Source organism: Globicephala melas, chromosome 2, assembly GCF_963455315.2.
Source record: "Globicephala melas chromosome 2, mGloMel1.2, whole genome shotgun sequence".
Lineage (NCBI taxonomy): Eukaryota > Metazoa > Chordata > Mammalia > Artiodactyla > Delphinidae > Globicephala > Globicephala melas.
Genome location: NC_083315.2, coordinates 157872311 through 157892177, shown reverse-complemented (window position 1 = coordinate 157892177; position 19867 = coordinate 157872311). Strand labels below are relative to the sequence as shown.

At 33.7% G+C, this 19867-nt stretch overlaps 1 pseudogene; it reads left to right on the top strand.

The window, feature by feature from the left end:
- The first annotated feature begins 8184 nt into the window (after positions 1-8184).
- Positions 8185-8521, top strand: LOC115847906 (large ribosomal subunit protein eL33 pseudogene; annotated as a pseudogene).
- The last annotated feature ends 11346 nt before the right edge of the window (positions 8522-19867 follow it).

The window sequence follows — 19867 nt, the reverse complement described above, 5'->3', positions numbered from 1 at the left end:
AAAGTGAACCAAAAAGCCACAGATGTTTCCAGGTTTATGTCTGAAAATCTGGAAAGGTGAATGATTTATATATTTTCATTTTTATGATGGGGAGAGTGAAGTGAATTGTTCTGTAACTAACAAGTCATGAGATGTTGGAACATATGTTGAAAAGCTCAGTGACTTGAATGCTGAAATTGGCTACTCTGCTTTGTCTTCACAGCTAAACATATTTTATTTCTAGTTCAGAGATTTCTGCTGCTTTAATACAATTTTTATTATTTTTTGGAGAAAATGGAGAGCTGACAGATAACTTTGACTACTTTAAGCATAGAGGAGAAATTTAGCAATTGTTCTTAGTTGAAAAGATTAGGCATGCAGAAAAAATTGTCAATAATATATTATTAAAAATATGTTTTTGGAAAATCTATATAAAGTACTTCTAAGGAAAGGCAAATAGAATACAATGAAGATTCTTCACATTTTCCTCTTTTCTGTATCCATAGTCTACAATCTTAATAAAATTCTTAAACTCACATTCCTGACAATTGCTATATCAGAATATTATTTTAATGTATTCATTGTGAATCATGTTATTGACAAATAAGTATTGTTGAACTTTATAATCATTAAAATGATTAATATTCCTTTGAATTTGTTTCAAAAGGTGCTTCTATTAATTTAATACATTCATCTAAATTTTAGAATTGCTTTTTCCTACTTTTCTTTTTCATAGTTTTCCTTCCTTGTCTCTTTCCCTCAGACCCAAGATACAACAAAATGGGTCCACTACTTACACGATCACTGCACAGTTCTTTCAGACACACCTGAAAATGTATCATTTATAAGACAGCCTTTGAAATGAGTAATAACCCTAACCTTAACATTCGGCTTAATATTTACAGAAGAAAATTCATGAGCAAATATACAGTAGTTATTTGGTATGGTTAATTTTACAGAAGCTTAATGTTCTCAGTAGGGGATATGCAAATATGCAGAAATCTACCAGGAGTCTGTCTTCAGTCTCTCCTCACTAAATGCTATTCCTAATTTTAAATACAATGTATTAAATTCCCACTTGTCCTAGTGAGAGTCCAGTTATGAGATATAAATCACACTAGTTATTTTAACAGAAGAAATTAATATAAATAATTTGCAGACTAGATATAAAGCTGTTAACTAGGTAACTCAAAGGGCAAATCAAAAGCATGAAGGTATCAGGGAAGTAGCAATTGCAGTAAGAAGTTCCCTACTTGGACCTAAAATTCCAAATGCTTCATAAATGGAAAATTGTCAACAATCTTTAGCTCACTTTGTAATGGTTCTACCCTTTCTAAAAGGTAGCTTATCCAGAGATCTCTAACATCTTTAGATATAAATATATATTAAATTTATCCAGATTTTTTCTAGTGGATGTAGCAGAGGCATTAGCCTACTATGATCTATTACATTCTAGAAATGGAAGTCTCTGAAATATATTTTATTAAATTGACAATGTTACTTAATATGCTTAGGCTAAGTCAGTTATAATTACTTTAACATTGTTGTAGTACTTATCAAGTGAAATCACACTTTTAGGCAATTTTGAATACTCCGACCTAGCTTTCCATATATGGAACTAGGTTTTCTTTTAAAAACAATATTTTTCAAAACAGATATTTGGTAGAATAGATATATCCATGTATAAGATTCTAGATATAGATACTAGATCAATAGATAGATCTCTGATATACATTTATATATTAACTAACAATGTTATTATAGTAAAATAAGATATGGATTTTAAACTATTCCTGTATAGACTACTGTGCTGTGAACCAGATTTCAAACATTACTTTTCAACAACAAACAACACATTTTATAAGGTATAAAACTGACAGTAGAAATATATTATCATATATAAAAACTCATTAAATTCTGTGATCTTGACTCAAAAACATCAAACATTAAGAACTATGTAAAACTGTTGATTCATCTGTGATATGATAGGATATCGTATATCACTTTGAGGAAAGTGTTTTTTTTTTTTTTCTCTGAAACTCTCCTAATTTTGTCTCTTAGCATACAGCAAGTATATTTACCAAAATAGTTTGATATTTGTATATTAAATATGTTTCTGGTCACATATACCTATATTAACTCTCTGTTTTTCATTCCATACATTTTTTCGAGTCTCCAAAACAATGTATATAACTGACAAAAATATACCTGTATTTCGATATCTCAAAGGCATGTAAAATGCAGCAATTTCAAAATCATACTCTCTCCTTTAGCTTGATCTACTTAAAATACTCCATTTTTCACAGGATAAAGGCAGAAATTCATAGTATGTCATATAATGCTTCTGTCAGCTGATTCTTGATGATCTTCCCCCGCCTCATCACCCATCACCCATTCTTTTGTGTTATCCACACTGACAGTTTTTCAAGTGTACCTTATTATGGCTGACTCAAAGGCTCTGCACTTTCTAGTTCATCTGTCTGGATTGTCACCATGCCCACACACACACCATTTCCCTAGTTCATCATGTTTCCATAGAGATGCTTTTCTGTCTCCAAAGGATAGGGCCTGTCTCTTTGTTAAGTGCTAATTTGATATAGCCAGGTACACATTGCACTTTGTAAAAATAGTTTTTTGATTTTTTAAACCTTCATCTGTTTCCTCTATTAAGCTGAACTTTTTTGTGAAAGTATGTACACTATTTTTGTTTTGCTGTTATTGTTATTATTTTTTTTACCATTGTCTAGAACAATGCCTGACACATCATAGACACTCAATGGACATTTGTTGAAGGAAGGAACAAAGGGAGGGAAGAAGGGAGGGAGAGAGGGAGGGAGGGAAGAATGGATTAATGAATTACCAATGAACTTTTTTATTACTGGAAAACATCCCAAATTTGGAATCGGATTAAAATAATTTCAAACTCAGCCTCCAATATGAAGAAACTGTAACTTGAAATGTTGTGTCATATTTTTTTTTTATCTATAATGAGTAAAGTGCAATGTTCCAATGAACATTAAATGAAATAGTATATGTAAAGAATGGATGGCAAGCCATATTCTAGTTAGACATTCTGAAAAAAAGTAAAATTCCTCTCCCCTTAAATAACAATAAAATAACTAAATTTGTGTTAGTTTTCTGAATGTTTCACAATGTCCAAATGTTTGCCATCTGTAACACAAATACTTTTTATTAAAGAACTGTTTTATTCAGATAAAATTCACATAACCTCACAATTTTCCTATTTAAAGTGTACAACTCCATGGTTTTTAGTGTATTCAGAGTTGTTCAACCATTACCACAATCAGTTTTAGAACATTCTCATTACCCGCCCTCCCCACAAAAAAAATACTCATTAGCAGTCACTCCCTGTCTCCTCTCTACCCACCTTTTGCAAGCCACTAATCTACTCTCTATCACTATAGATCTGCCTACTTGGACATTTCAAACAAATGCAACCATACCACATATGGTCTTTTGTGACTAGCTTTTTCCACTTAGCATAATGTTTTTTAAAGTTTATCCATGTTGTAGCAAGTGTCAATATTTCATTTCTTTTTATTGCCAAATAATATTTTATTGTATGAGAATGTAAAATGATGCAGCTGCTTTGGAAAACAGTCTAGTACTTCCTCAAAAGTTTAAACATAGAGTAACTATTTGACTCAGCAATTCCACTCCTAGGTATATACCCAAGAGAAATAAAAACATGTATCCACACAAAAACTTGAACATGAATGTTCACAGCAGCATATTTATAATAGAAAAAAATTAGAAACATCCCAAATGTCCATCAACTGATGAATGGATAGAAAATATGGTATATTCATACAAATACTTCTGATATATATTCATAGTTTTGCCATCAGATTTCCTAACATGTTGTAAATCTTAAAAATTTGGAAATATGATTTGATCTACAAATGTAAATCTCATTTTTAAAATCCCAATAAGGAAATGAACTGTTTCAAGGTGGATTACATTAATGTAACATACTTGAAGTTTCTTAAAATATGTGTCATTAAAGGAAAAACAATATAACATTTAACAATTACAACATATTTATATATTGTTATAGACTAAATGTTTGTGTCCCCTCAAAATTCATGTTGGAACTTAATACCCAATGTGATGACATTTGAAGGTGGAACCTTTGGAAGGTGATTAGGTCATGAGGGTGGAGCCCTCAAAAATGGGATTAGCACCCTTGCAAAAGAGATCTCAAAGACTCCCGCTTCACCATAGGAGCACACAGAAAGAAGATGGCAGTCTATGAATCAGTGAGCCAGCCCTCAGCAGACACTGAATGTGCCAGTACCTTGATTTTGGACTTCTTATCCTCTAGAACTGTGAAAAACAAGTTTCTGTTGTTAATAAGCTAATCAGTCTTTGGTATTCTGTTATATCAACCCAAATAGACTGAGATATATATTTCTCCAAGATACATAAATGAATTTTAACTATTTACCTTCACATGCACATATATGTCTGCTTCTACACAGGTCATACAACTACATTTTCTGTAAACAAAACTTATATCAGTAAGAACTGTACTTAGATATTGATCATAGATATCATTTGCTGATGAGTAAAAACATCTTTTATAAATACTTTCTCATATATATCTTTTAAAAATATTTATCAATAAAATATTTTAAAATATGCGGTAATTCTTCTTATAGTTTATATATACATATATAAGTATAGATATACTTATAGAAAGGTAGATATCAAAATTAATATCTATTTATATATTTCCTCTTCTAGGGCAGCCCTGCTTAAGACAAAATGTACTTAGAATGTTGCGATTTCTCTCTATAAAGTAGATTATGTATATTGTTATTAAAACTTTGGTCCATCACACTATAAAGATCATTTTAGATTGAATAAAGAAATTTTACAATTTTTTTAGAGATTTTTCATAGCAAGTTATTTATATGAAAAGAGCAATTATAAAATCAGTCCTTAAAAAGCTAAAATATGCTTCATAAGAATATCCAATTCCACCTTCACATTTAATCTAATTAGTACGTTTAGTTTTTTTGTCTGATTTTGAATGCAGTGTCCTATATTAGCAGAATGTTCTCTTTTGTAATAATCATGGTCAGGCGACAAAATTGCTATGCTGTTAATGAATGGCAAATGGGACTGTCAAGGATCCCAATAAAACTTCTTTTTCCTTTTCCCTATAAAACTGATCAAATAATTGGTGTACCAGAATGAACTATGTGAAGATGTGTGTATATTCAGGTGCTCAGAGACCCATAAATAGTCACTGCTCTGTAATCATAACTGAAGCTCTAAGAGTCTATGGAGACTGACTGGGGCATTGTATAACTGGTAAAGTAGGGTATATATTTCCTCACTTGGACTCCTGAAGTCTGTTCAATACATCTGCAGAAAACTTTTTACTATCTCATCCATATCACCATTCTTTTCTTTTTATTTTCTATAGACATATTTAAGAATATTATGGAAATTAGAAAAAATAATAATAAAAATACTTTCCCTCCTTTTTGTTTCTATATCATCTTTGTCTCTATGTAGGTATACTTTATATTACTTAAGATATCAGTGGATGTATTATTTAGAATTACAGTTATTTGTGTAGAAGATGTCTGTCCATTTCCCCATGGATCCTGTTACCATTTTCATGCACACTGGGTCCCTATCTACTTTTAGTACCAATGGTAACAACTGTGTATCTCTTTGTTAGAAGACTGGCCTCAAACTTTCAGAGTACATATTTCCTGAATGTATGTAAATATGGAAAAGCTTTTATATTACATCCCTTCCACAAGCATTCCTTAACAAGTATCTGATTAAGGTGGGGATATAAATACCCAGCTCTATTGCCCTTAATCAGGATCACCTGGACATATGATCTACACTTTTCTCCAGAGTTCCTCTCCAGGGTTGAGCCAAAATTACCCACCATGTGTCTTTGTGGGATATCACATACTTTGCTGACCTTCTTGGTTTTATTTTCCTACTTTCTTCCCAGGTTTTCCTGTGAACTCTTCTTAACAAATCACTCCCAAATCTTGCTTTTAGAAATTGCTTCTGAGGAAACTAATCTAAAATAAGGCCATGAGTAACAACAACAAAAAAAACTATGTAAAACAACTTTGGGAAAGGGAAAATAAATAATGAGACTTGAATTCTAAGATTTATTACATATGTAAGAAAACTTTCAATGCAATAAAAACTCATGAAAATTAATATTTTCAAGCTAAATTATTACAGAAAATTATTTATATGTCACTTGTTAATGCTGCTCTCATTATTCACTCTCAAGGTGTTGAATAAATTTTAGCAGAAGCATGAATGTTATCTTCAATTCAAGTTAGGCTTTATTCTGCTATTTCAAAAACTATTCCAAACTGACACTTTTTTCTCCTACTCCGCTCTTCCCCCAATAATGTTATTTCTATTTTTGGTGGGGGAGGAAAATGAACTATGATGTGATTACATTATAAAATATAAGTAATCTATAGGAAATAAGGATTACTTGAGTTAAGCAATGTTTAATAACATTTTTCACACTAAGTAAATTATGGAAAATGCCAGCTCTAGTATCTATTAGCTGCATGATCCTACCTCCATTTCTCATTTCTGAGATGTGTTTCCATAGCTGTAAAAAGAGAGAAGCTAACCACCAAGTCTACTTTATGGAATACACTTGAAGTTCAGTAGAATTAATGAATGTACAAATGTGCATTGTAAACCTTAAGATAGTGCATGGCTGAAAAAACAAACAAAAAATACTGTGAATTACATAGAGTATGTATTTTAATTAGGTCTTCTTTGAAGCACATCTCAAAATTACTTTTATAGCAACATCGAGACTGGTGTTTGACCAAACAGTTGCTTAACCATGGCCCAGTTGACATATAAGATTAGCCATCAGAGTAAGCCTTAAATGAACAGAAGATATTTGCCACAGTATGAAAAGGTATGTATATTATTAACTTGAAGAATCTATTCAAAAATAAAAGCTTTCTCACACAGAAAAGGAAAATTCAAATGGTCATTCAACATAAGGAAACGTACATGTCGCCAATGTTGCAGGCTAATAAAAACATAAATACAAACAAAAAACCAAAATTCTTATTTAAAAATGATAGACATATTTTGATAACAGTTTGGTGGCTTCTTAAAAAACTAAACATACTCTTACCACATGATCCAGCATTTGCGCACCTTGGTATTTACCCAAAGGAGTCAAAAACTTATGTCTATACAAAAACCTACACAGTGATATTTATGGCAGCTTTATTCATAATTGCCAACATTTGCAAGCAATCAAGATGTCCTTCAGTAGGTGAATGGATAAATAAACCGTGGCACATCCGACAATGGAATACTCAGCACTAAATAGAAGTGTGCTATCTATTCATGTAAAGATGTGGACGGACTTTAAATGAATAAGTATTACTAAGTGAAAAAAGCCAATCTGAAAAGGCACATACTGTGTGAGTCTGACTATAAGAACTTCTGGAAAAAGCAAAATTAAGGAGGCAGTAAAAACACAATCAGTGGTTGCCAGGGTTGGAGTAGGGGGAAGGGTGAATACGGCAGAGCATAGAAGAGTGTTAAGACAATAAAAATACTCTCTGTATAAAACTAGAATTATGGACGGATGTCATTACACATTTGTCCAAACCCATAGAATGTATGAAACTGAGAGTGAACTCTTATGTAAACTATGGACTTTGGGCGATTAAGGTGTGTCAGTGTAGGTTCATCTATTGTAACAAAAATACCTCTCTGGTAGTGGGTGTTGATAGACAGGGACAATATGGGAAATCTCTGTACCTTTGTCTTAATTTTGCTATGAACCTAAAACTACTCTAAAAAATCTTTAAAAAAGTGACAGATATTGTCCTTTGTAAAAAGTGTACTGCAGGAATTAAGATGGGTGAAACTGTCACCCAGGGGTTAGGGAACATCAACCAGTCTATTTATATCTCAAAATTAGATATTTTTTGTAATGCATGGGTATTATCTATGATCCCTTCCATGAATGGTCTTGTGATCAATGAAGTGGAGAGACCTCAGGATAACCCAACTGGCAGAGCAGACCTCTGGACACTTAGGGGAGAAGTTGGAAACTGTAGCAAAGCTAAATTTTTGAGAAATTTTAAAAGACAATATGGAGCTATTTGGAGCCTGTGGGGTTCTGCTGGGAACAAGACTTCTAAAATGACAAATATGTCTGAAAGACTGTTGTCCAAGGCCATTTTTGCCGGCTATAAGCAGGGTCTCTGGAACCAGAGGAAGCACACAGCTCTTCTTAAAACTGAAGGTATTTATACTAGAGATGAAACTGACTTCTATCTAGGCAAGAGATACGTTTATGTGTACAAAGAATAGCACGGTAACTCCTGGTGGAAAACCTAACAAAACCAGAATAATCTGGGGAAAGGTAACTCACGCTCATGGAAACAGTGGCATGGTTTGTGCAAACTTCTGAAGCAACCTTCCTGCTAAGTCCATTGGACACAGAATCTGCGTGATGCTGTACCCTTCAAGGATTTAAACTTATTGAAAAGTACATAAATAAAAGTGTAGTTTGGTAAAAAAAAAAAAAACAAAGAGGCAATTTGGAAATATTACTACTCACATATATTTTAAAAAGTTCACAATATCTATCCAATGAAAACATATAGAATTTATAAAGAACTCAGGCTGATTTTTCATGATATGAAAACAGTAAGAATCAATTTGTCAATTGACACTTTAACTTTTAGAATACGGGACAAGTAATACTGTCTCCTATATAAAGGCATCCACACTCTTGAACACTAGCACTCAAATAAATATAAATTTAAATTACATTTCCTTAAGAAATTAGGAAAATACAAGTTTCTAAACTACATTATTTGCATTAGTCCTCACATTTTGCATTTTAAACTTAAAAGGCTAAGATGTGAGAGGAAGTTTCTTTCATAGTGCTGTTAGAACTCTACTAAGGAAGAAATGGAAGAAGGAAAAAGGGAAGTTGAATTTGACCTTGAGATTTTTCATATTTTTCAAAGTAAAGGATATATTTATGAAATTTGTGAAATTACTCTAAAGCTTTTCTCGCTTTTGGAATTAAAATATAATTTGTGTCACATGTGTCATTTCTTTATCAGCAAATTTGGAACTTATTATCTCTACTCTTAAAGATTTAGTATTAAAAGAAGATTCATGTCTGAAAACTGTGGCTACTGTTTTATGTATTAAATGTGCCAGTATCAGAACTGGAGAGTGAAGTAAATGGAAAACGCCAGTTTCTAGCCAGGAAATTAAAATAAAAGAAGAAAAAAAGTAGCACCAGCATGTAAACCCTTAAATCAGTGCTGTCGGGAATGTGACAGAACACTTTACTCTCTCCTTGGGGCTTTGGTTTGCAGATGCATTTGTGTCAGAAGGTTTCACTTAAGGAAAGAAGTGAAGCTGGAGCACAAATCAAAAAACAAAGGGTTCAGTTTAACAGCTAGAGTTTGAATGAATGAGAAAAGTTCTGGTCTACCTTTCATTAGATTCATCACTTAGTTATGATTTCTCTTTATCTGAGGGGTCATGTTTAACCCTCTGGACATTTTTAAACTATATTCTTTAAAATATAACTAAAAAATCCTGTTTCAATCATGATGAAAAAAAATATATTTCTCCAGAATCCACTTAATGTGGTTAAGCACAATCTCCCGTTAAAAGTTCCAAAATCAAAATTTAATGAAATTGACATACTTTTAGAGATATCTTCCAAATCACTTTGCCTTTATCATATCAGAAAGGCATTTACCTCCACATATTATGTGTGTATATTATATATATATATATATATATATATATGCATGTATATGTATATAAAATTCAAGACCAACAAGCTATAGGGTTTAAGGGGGATTTGAAATTTTTAGAACTTAGGGTAGTCACGAAACCTTGCCAGAAACTCAAAATAGTGAATATAGTTTATGATCACAGTGAAACACACTACAATTCACTTAAAATGGAAGGAATTCCAATGCTCTGCCACAGAGGGAACAGAATTCAATACACACAAAAAAACACACCCAAACTATCTCACATTTAATAACAAGAAGTCAGTTTTGAAATGTTTCACTGTGGTAGTTTTGACCCCTTGGCCACAAGTTTCTCCATTTCTGTATTCATAACTTACTTTCCTTCACAATTTCTACACTCATCTTCCTTTTTTCTTCCCTTGCCAGGTACCATTATCTTTTTCTCCTACGTTCCTAACATTTTTGTTCTGAAGATTGGTTTCTTGTTTACTTTGCCTAGGCTACACATTCCAGCAAAAAGTATCAAAATGTAGTGGCAAACACACTCTAAAAAAATTCTATTTATAAAGGGATATTTTTATTCTCTTATCTTTCTCTTTTATTTTAACATGTTTTTCTTCTTATTTTACTGGGTCATAGAATTTAAAATACATAGGATATTTGCCCAAGAGATATTTGTTGGGCAATCATATATCTATAATCATATTTTGTGGAGATATATATATATATATATATATATATCAACAAAATTCCTTTGACAGAGGAGAGGATTTGAGAAAGTATGAGTACATGAAGTAAATCTTTTTCTTTGAAAAGGCTCCCACTTTAATTTACAAAATTATCTCCTCCTTCTGGGTTAGATAAATAAATCTCATGCTCAAAATATTTTTTTAAAAAAGTCAGTTTCATATATTTAAAAACTATCACTGGCTTTAGCCTATGAAAATAATGAAAAATTCTATCTCTTTATCTAGAGAAGTATTTATTCAACATTCCAACATTTGCCAAAAAAAAAAAAAAAAAAAAAAAAACTTCTGGAAAAGCTTTGTGAGGGATACAGAAGGAAGATCTACTACATATGTGATGGGTGTCTATTTCAGCAAATCATAGTCTTTGCCTAGTGGGAAATTGTATTAGTGCATTCAAGCTGCTACAACAAAAATACTACAGAATGTGTGACTTATAAACAGCAAGAATTTATTGCTCACAATTCTGGAGGTTGGAGGTCCAAGATCAAGGTGTCAGCATGGTTAAGTTGTGGTAAATGTCTTCTTCCAGGTACAGACTGTTGACTTCTCACTGTGTCTTCATATGGTAGAAGAGGCCAGGGGGGTGGGTGGGTCTGTAGGATTCTTTTATAAAGACACTAATCCCATTCATGAGGGCTTCACCCTCATAACTTAAGCACCTGCCAAAGCCCTTACCTCCTAATACCATTGCATTGAGCATTAGGATTTCAGTATACGAATTTTGGGAGAAACACAAACATTCAGACCATAACATTCCACCCCAGTCATACAAAATTCATATCCTTCTCACATATCACCAACTCAAAAGTTTATGTCCAAAGTTTCATCTAAATATCATCTAAATCAGATACAGATGAGACTCCAGCTGTGAACCTGTGAAATCTAATATGTCGTGTGCTTCTGAAATACAATGCTGGGACAGGCATATTTTTCATTATATTTCTCCAAAAGGGAGAAATATAAATGAAAAATAAATAATAGGTCCCAAGAAAGTCCAAAATCCTAAGGCCCACAGGTCAGGCAATCCTGCATTCTGGACACACAGAGGTAGGGATCCCCCTTTCAAAATATACTGGGTTGGCTCATAGCCCCCATGGCTTTGTTGGGCACAGCACACTCCATGGCTTTCATGTGTTGGAGTTCAATGCCTGTGACTCTCTTGGGTTGGAATCTCATACCAGTGGCTCTGCTGATATGAGGTCTTGGGGGCACACTCACCCCAATGGTTCCACTGAGTATTATCCTAGTGGACACTCTCTGCAGTCACCCCACCTGAGTTCATCACCCCATGGTTCTGGGCAGCTCCACATTTGAAATCTAGATGGAGGTGTAGAAGAAAGATCCACACTCATGATAGGTATTTATTTCAGCAAATCATAGTCTTTGCCTAGTGGGAAACATACTAAGAACAGTTCCTCACTTCAAGGCATTTAAAATATGGTTTGAGAGAAGAGATAGCAAAGTGAAAAAATTTTAATTATAAGTTAAATGTAACATTAATATAACAATGAAATAATTGTTCTAATGGTGTGCATAATTAATATTAAAAAATTGTCCAGAAAATGATTGCTGTGGAAATTCAAAAGAGAGCAAGAACCTTGGTCTGAGAACATTAGAGAAATTTCTGAGAGTAGGTAGATTTAAGTTGGGTGACAAAGAGTAGGTCAGATTTGAACAAAGGCTAAATGTTCAGAGAGAAAAAAGATTAGCAATAATAAAGTATTCCACTAGCAACTTGATTGCCTGAAATAGAATTAACAGAGTTGACTTGGGGACAGAGAAAGAGATGATGATTTTAAAAATAAACACTAACTGAAGTTAAATTTTGCTTGCAGCATACTCATGGTGTGGAAAATCTTTTGCATTTTTCTGTGACTTCTGTACATCCAACTTAATATGATTAATTAATGGCTAATGCCTTTCTTTTATTGAAGACTTAAAATTGAAGAAAGGTATTAAAAGGAAGAAAAAACAACATGTGGATAGAAGAGGATAACAACTTTATATAGATAACTGTATTAGTTATCTAATAACAGCTTTGTTAATTATGACCATCTATATAAAATCTTAGTCTCATGTAAAATCATGTTAATTTAAATAAAATTTTTATAAGCAGTCTTAGCTCATGATTCACATAAAAATATTGGATTCCCATATACCAGTAATTACCAACTAGAAAATGTAAAATTTTTAAAAATCCTACTCCCAATAGCACAAGAGCATAATGTTACTAGAAATACAAATAACCATACTGTAAATTCTTGGCAAAAAATTATAAAATATTATTAAAGGATAAAAAAGAGATGTGAATAAATGAAGAGATATAACATGATAATGAGCTGTAAAAGTGCCTTTTCTACCGGAATTAATCTATAAATTCAAAAGAATTGCAATAAAAAGAACACATTATTTTTCTTGGGACTCAGCAAGACATTCCTCAAATTCATATAAAAATGCAAAGTGCCAAAAGTAGTCAAGATAATGTTGAGAAAGAATAAGCAACAGTTTTGGGGTTCATATGTATCAAGACTCAAACTAATGAACATTGTAATTAAGGCAGTGCAGTTCTGGCACTTGAGACCAACAGAGTAATGGGGTCCATATTAGAGTTGGAAATAGATTCATACAGACGTGCACCTTGATATGACAAAGGTACTATTGCAAATACCTGTGGAATTAATGAATTATTTAATATATTGGTGTCCCCCTTTCATAACAAACAAAATAAGTTCTAGAGTAGGACTTTTCCAGGTGGAAAATTCCAATACAAAGTAGTTATTTTCTTCTCTCTTCTAGAAAAGCACTCCGCACCAAGGAGAAAAAGAAAAGAAACATACACACACACACACACACACACACACACACACACACACACACACATTGCATCTTTGAGAAAATTAGAAAATACAAAAATATAGAAAGTACCTATCGGTATGTAGAAAGGGGCTACTGGGCAGGGTCATGGAAGGAAGAGAGTAGAGAACACACCCATTACAGAATTCAGGGTTGGCAAAGTATACTTTTCTATAGGTCCAGAAAAAGGGGTATAGCCTGATGGTCAAAAACAAAACTCCTGTCTTTGACCTTCTTTACAATGAATGCATGATGCAGGAGCTGGCATTAGGAATTTCCCAGGTCAACTGTGGTTTCAAGAAACATTTTCTACAGCATATTTTACAAGGTTGTTCCAAGATACCATGCTCTATATTAGCAATTCTTACCCAGGTCTCACAACCCACTGATGTGCCATGTAACGGTGTGGTAAATTACAGTGATTTGTTACTAAAACATAAAAAATTCCAAATTCCGTATCTTTTCTTAAATAAAGATGAATCGAGATTATTTCTAGTTATATTTCTCTCTCACTGGATATTGACCTGGCTTCAGCCGGTACACTTCGTGTAAGTTTTGTCAGTCTTGTGTTTTCAGAGCAGAACAAATGGATTGAAAATCAATGCCCAGGGTTAGTTCTCCTTTTATGTTAAACTTATTAATGTCAGATGTGTTGTTACAGACCTGCATTTTGACAATGTTCTACACCAGAATATACGAAAATATATAAGTGGACTGTAATCTTTTTTTTTCTCTAAGAACCTACCTTGGAGGAGAGAACTTCTGAGAACCCTGGGAAGCTTCCCTTGTGCTCAGATGCTTTTTGTTCAGACATCTGCTGGCCAGAGGTTCAGCAGGGAAGCGGAGGATGTGTGTTTCTAGTATATTGCAAGAACATCCAACAGGACCAAAAATAAAAATTACTGAAGAAAGAACTTTTTCCTCTTCTTCTTTTATTTCCATGTTCATGGCCTCATGGCATTGCCCCTTGGGAGAAGAGAGGCAACAGTAGAAAACCTACCAGGCAAAGACTCATTTCTACAAAATATTTCCCTGTCAACACCTTAATTCCAGCAGAGACTGTTCCTGCTCCTCAAATTAGTACCAGAGTTTGTAAGACAAACCTAATAGTGGGACACAAGGGCTACATACCTGAAAGGAAACCTTTGTCTTTTCTCAAAAAAAAAAAAGGAATCAGGAATTCAGGAATATTTTTATTATATCTCACAGAGTTCCTTTGACTGGTTTATTGCTCACTTTTTTTCCATTGCTCCATAAAGGGTGAGAGAGAATGCTGAGTGGTGAAGGCTGGGGGAAGCATTAATCTTTTATATACATTCTAAGTTGTTGCTTTATCTGACAAAATGTTTCCTTCTGGGGAGGAGAGTGTTTGCATATTTCCAGATCTCCATTTTTTTTTTTTTTTTTTTTTTGCGGTACGCCGGCCTCTCACTGTTGTGGCCTCTCCCATTGTGAAGCACAGGCTCATGACGTGCAGGCTCAGCGGCCATGGCTCACGGGCCCAGCCGCTCCGCGGCATATGGGATCCTCCCGGACCGGGGCATGAACCCGTGTCCCCTGCATCATCAGGCGGACTCTCAACCACTGCGCCACCAGGGAAGCCTTCTTTTTTGTCTTTAATGAGGAAAGCACTAATGGATCACAGAACATTCTCTGTCTACTTGTAACTTTGTTTGCTTGTTTCTTTTTTCTGCACTTGGTCTTGTTTTATGATCTGATGTTGTATGAAGAGCTTTTGATTTCATAAAGTACTACCATTAGGAATCAACATAGCGGTGCCATGTTCTTCTTAAAAAATAGAATATATACCTTTTAAAAAAGAAGATTCCTACTGACTATCAATGAAGCATACTTTTTTCCTAGACTTTTCCATTTATATATTTATCCCATAGATAATATTGATCAGTTACTATATGATAGGCCATAAACTGCAATATGTGAGAAGACATTTTTGCTATTTAAGTGCTTAATACCTTGGCAATGAGGGAAATAAAAATGTATATCCCTGTAAAGTCAAAATGATAAGTGTGAAATAGGTGATAAAAATGAGAAGGGATAATGGTGAAGATTCAGATTTCAGAAGATGACATTTCATCTGGGTGGATGTGGTTAAAGGATACCAACTGCTTGAGGATACAATGAATTTTTGTAGGAGAAATTGATAAAAATCAAGTTGATAAAAATTGGTAGAAATCTGGAAACAAGTTCAAAATTAAATCATTTATAGCAAAATATTAGCAATAACACTTAAGAACACTCTAAATAATACATTATGTCCCTAGCATACTTTATTTTATTTTTTTCAATATTTATTTATTTTTGGCTGCTTTGGGTCTTTGTTGCTGCGTTCGAGCTTTCTCTAGTTGCAGCGAGAGGGGGCCACTCTTTGCTGCAGTGCGCGGGCCTCTCGCTGCGGTGACCTCTCCTGTGGCAGAGCATGGGCTCTAGGCACTTGGACTTCTGCAGTTGTGGCACTCGGGCTCAGTAGTTGTGGCTCACGGGCTCGAGTGCAGGCTCAGCAGCTGTGGTGCATGGGCTTAGTTGCTCCGTAGCATGTGGGATCTTCCCAGACGAGGGCTTGAGCCCCTGTCCCCTGCATTGGCAGGCAGATTCTTAACCACTGTGCCACCAGGGAAGCCCTGTCCCATACTTTATAGCTTATAAAAGATTTTTAGTTTCTTTTATCTCTAAGTGTTCAGAGACCATGGGCAGCACTGCTAAAGCCTTTCTTCTCATCCTCCATCCACCATAGAGATGTGGGAAAGATACTTATTCAGTTTCTCTGGCAACTAGGAATGACTGTGGGACCCAATTCTCACCCATGAGAGATGAACTCAAGTCTGCTGGTATGAAAGAGAAGAGAAAACATTGCTTTTCCTGATAAAAAGAGACAGGTACAACTGCATCTTGCCTTACTTTCTTTTTTTTCCCCCTCAGATGTGAACACAATGCTTGATGCTAAAGTAGTCACCCTATAAGAATGAGAGAAAATACAAGAGAATATTAGAGCCCCCAAGCCTGGCAGAGACAAGCTTCTGAACCAATGGGAGCAGCAGACTGTTCGTAGGTGAGCAAATTGATTTCAATTATTATAAGTTATATTCTGTATTTCAGAGGAATAAATCTCATTTGGTGAGTGTGTGTTGGGAGAGGGAGAGGATTTTGCCCCCAAAGGACATTTGGCAATATCTGGAGACATTTGTGGTTGTTATAACTAAGAAGTACTGGCATCTGGTGGGTAGAGTCCAACAATGCTGGTAAACATCCCACACAGCCCTCACAGCCAAGGACCATCAGACCCCAAAGTTCAGTAGTTCCAAGGTGGAGAAACTTTGATTTAAAAAGTTATCTGAAACCAATACTGTGGTCTGAATGTCTGTGCCCACCCTGTCCCTTGCAAAAAAAAGTTCATGTGTTAAAATCCTAACCCCACACATGATGGTATTAGGAGGTGGGGACTGGTGTCTATAGAAACCCCACAGAGATCCCTTTGTTTTCCACTATGTGAGGACAGAGCAAGAAGGCCCTATCTATGAACAAGGGAGACTTTATCAACCACCACACTGCATCTGCTAGCACCTTGATTTCAAACATCCCAGCCTCCAGAATGTGTGAGAAATAAGTTTCGTTGTTTATGAGCCACCCAGTCTGTGGTATTTTGTTACAGCAGCCTGAATCGACTCAGATGGCCAGTTAGCCAAACATCCCCAATTGATAATCAGAGCAATTCTTCATTTTACTCACAAAGAATGGCCGGTATGTTTTCATGTTGGCCTGTACTTACTAAACCATGATCCGATCAGTCCTTTCTATTACACTTTTCCATAGCTGTACTATTTCTATTTAACACCTGCTGCTTGTAACATTCAGGGTTATAAAAGTTTGTAATTCTCTGTTTGTGTCGACTTACTTGACAGCATGAATACTCCAGCTGCCCTGGGCTGTGAGCACCCACTGCAGTGTTCAATCTGCCCTAAGCAGTAGTCCCAAGAAACTTACTGAATGAATGAAGGTTTGGGTTCTGAATTCCTAGGAATTAAAAAAAAAAAAAAATATATATATATATATATATATATGTATTCTTGATGTGGCTTAAACATAAAAATACACTTATTGGATTTTGATAAGAGAAATGATTATCCTCTGTTGTGTAGTTCATGGAATTATGAGTGAATTTTGTTCCCCCTGAACTTAAACAAAGTTAAACTTTTCCATAATAATGGCTGAGTCAAAATACTATACTGTTTTTTCTTATTCTTCTATTGTTGAAAGTAACTACATATAATAAAAGAAACAATTCTTGTCAGATGATGCTTTTATACAGTAACTCTAAAAACAATCAAGATTTTAAATATATTTTTTCACCTAGATTATAATAATGACTTTTTAGTTTGCACATTTTAGAAACATTTTACACTATACTTAATAATCTGTACACTAGGTACTTTCTTAGAATATTTTTACAAAACTAAGCATTCAAGAAATGGGTGAAAATAGGAATTTTGTATATCAATTAATCAGATTGAAAATTAGTTGAAACATGGAGATTAATATTCACTCATTTTTAGAATAAAAGTATAAATATATTACATAAGTATATTTATATAAATATAGTGGTTATTTTATCAGAGTATAATGTAATAGTAAATGATATAGAATTATAATATATTATAGTAATAAAAATTAGTTGCTTTTTGGAGCACTTACTTTGTGGCTGGTACTTTCTAAGCACTCTGCTGGGTTATATTGTTTAATCCTCACAACAGCCTTCAGATTAATACTTCGAATATGCCCAATTTTCAGATGAAGAAATATTAATGAAACTCACCTAAGACAATATAGGTAGTTAGTGATAGAGTCAGTATATATACTCTCTTTACAACTAAAATATTATGTGACAAAATATATGAAACATAAAAAGCAGAAATAATCTGCTCGTAATCAGGTGAGAAGAGTTGGCCCCAGGTACATGTGGCTTCTGGTTTGCTTCCCCAAGCCAAAATCATCTGCAATTTGAGTGCCATTTTTCCTGATAAAATGTATTATTATTGCATATATATATATATATGTATATATATACCAATAGCCACATGTTACAGTTTATTTATATATTACTAAGTATATATAATAAATACAAGCACTTTTGCATTTACTCATTTTAATAATGTGAATGCTACACCTTTGACTCTGAAAAAACATATCAAAATGGTAAGAATTTTGAACTTGGATTCACCATGTCTGCATATGAATTTTGACTCTGTCATTCACTGGCTAGCTGAGGCTATGAGACTATGTCACCTTCCTGAGACTGCTTATCTATAAAATGTGGCAATTGACCCCCTCCTAAATTATTTGTGTTATTTGCAGGTGAAGACCCTAGTACATTGTCAGAGACGTAGTTGCTAATCAATAAATGGCCATTATTTTATTACCCTTTCAGTCAGTTAATAAATATTAATACATATTAACGTTTGGTTTCAGCATGGCATTTATGTTACCTTTACTATATTTTACTTATTTCAAAATTTTACTACATAATAGCTCTTATTCATGAGGTTATGCATTTAATTACATGACCCATCATTTACCCAACGCACATGTCAGAAGTATTAGTGCACTTATAGAAGTATTTACCAAATTCTCAGCTCATCTGCAGTTGACTATTTTGACTTTGAAAGAGAAAATGTAAGCTGCTTGGATGTTTACATTACTGATATTTACTATTATAATTCTTATTTTTACTAAAATAAGATGGTCCTTTTCCAAAAGATATTTAGATCTTTCAAACTACATTCCATGTAGTACAGATTTTCTAAATGTTTTGGATGAGAAAATCATATAAAACCAAAATGTGTAATAATCTTTACAATTAATTATTTTGAGATAGAAATTTATTGCATGAAATAATCTTATAAAGTTGGCTATACCTTATTTACTCTAAAATGTGGACTACAAGGTAATTATGTTAGGTAAATATAACAGCTCATTTAGTTTAAATATGTAACTAATGAGACAAACTCACAGGTTTAATTGCATTAAAGGTCAATCAGCTTTGCTTTGCTCCATGGAAACAGATTTCACTCCAAACTCTAGCTACCCTCATCACAAATGAATGAAAATAATCATAAGAAATTGCAAGACACTGAAGCATTTGAACAAAGTTCATCATCACAACTAGGTAAAGTCTTCTGAATGGCAAGTCAATAATACCATTAAAATAATACACAAAACTTACAGTTTTTAAAAACATAGAAATAACTTTAAAGTTTTATTTTTTTAAACTAGGGTGCTCATAAAAGATTTACTTTCTAGTATGATTCCATAAATAGATATGGAGCTTCTTATTACACATGTTTGAAATGTGAGCGACTGTGTCTAGCATTCAAAGTCCACTCTGAACTGAAACTCTATATTTCAAAGTCTTCTCTCCCATTCTTCCTATTATGTCTCCTTCATGACCATCCGTGAACATGTCATACTTGTTTTGGCTTT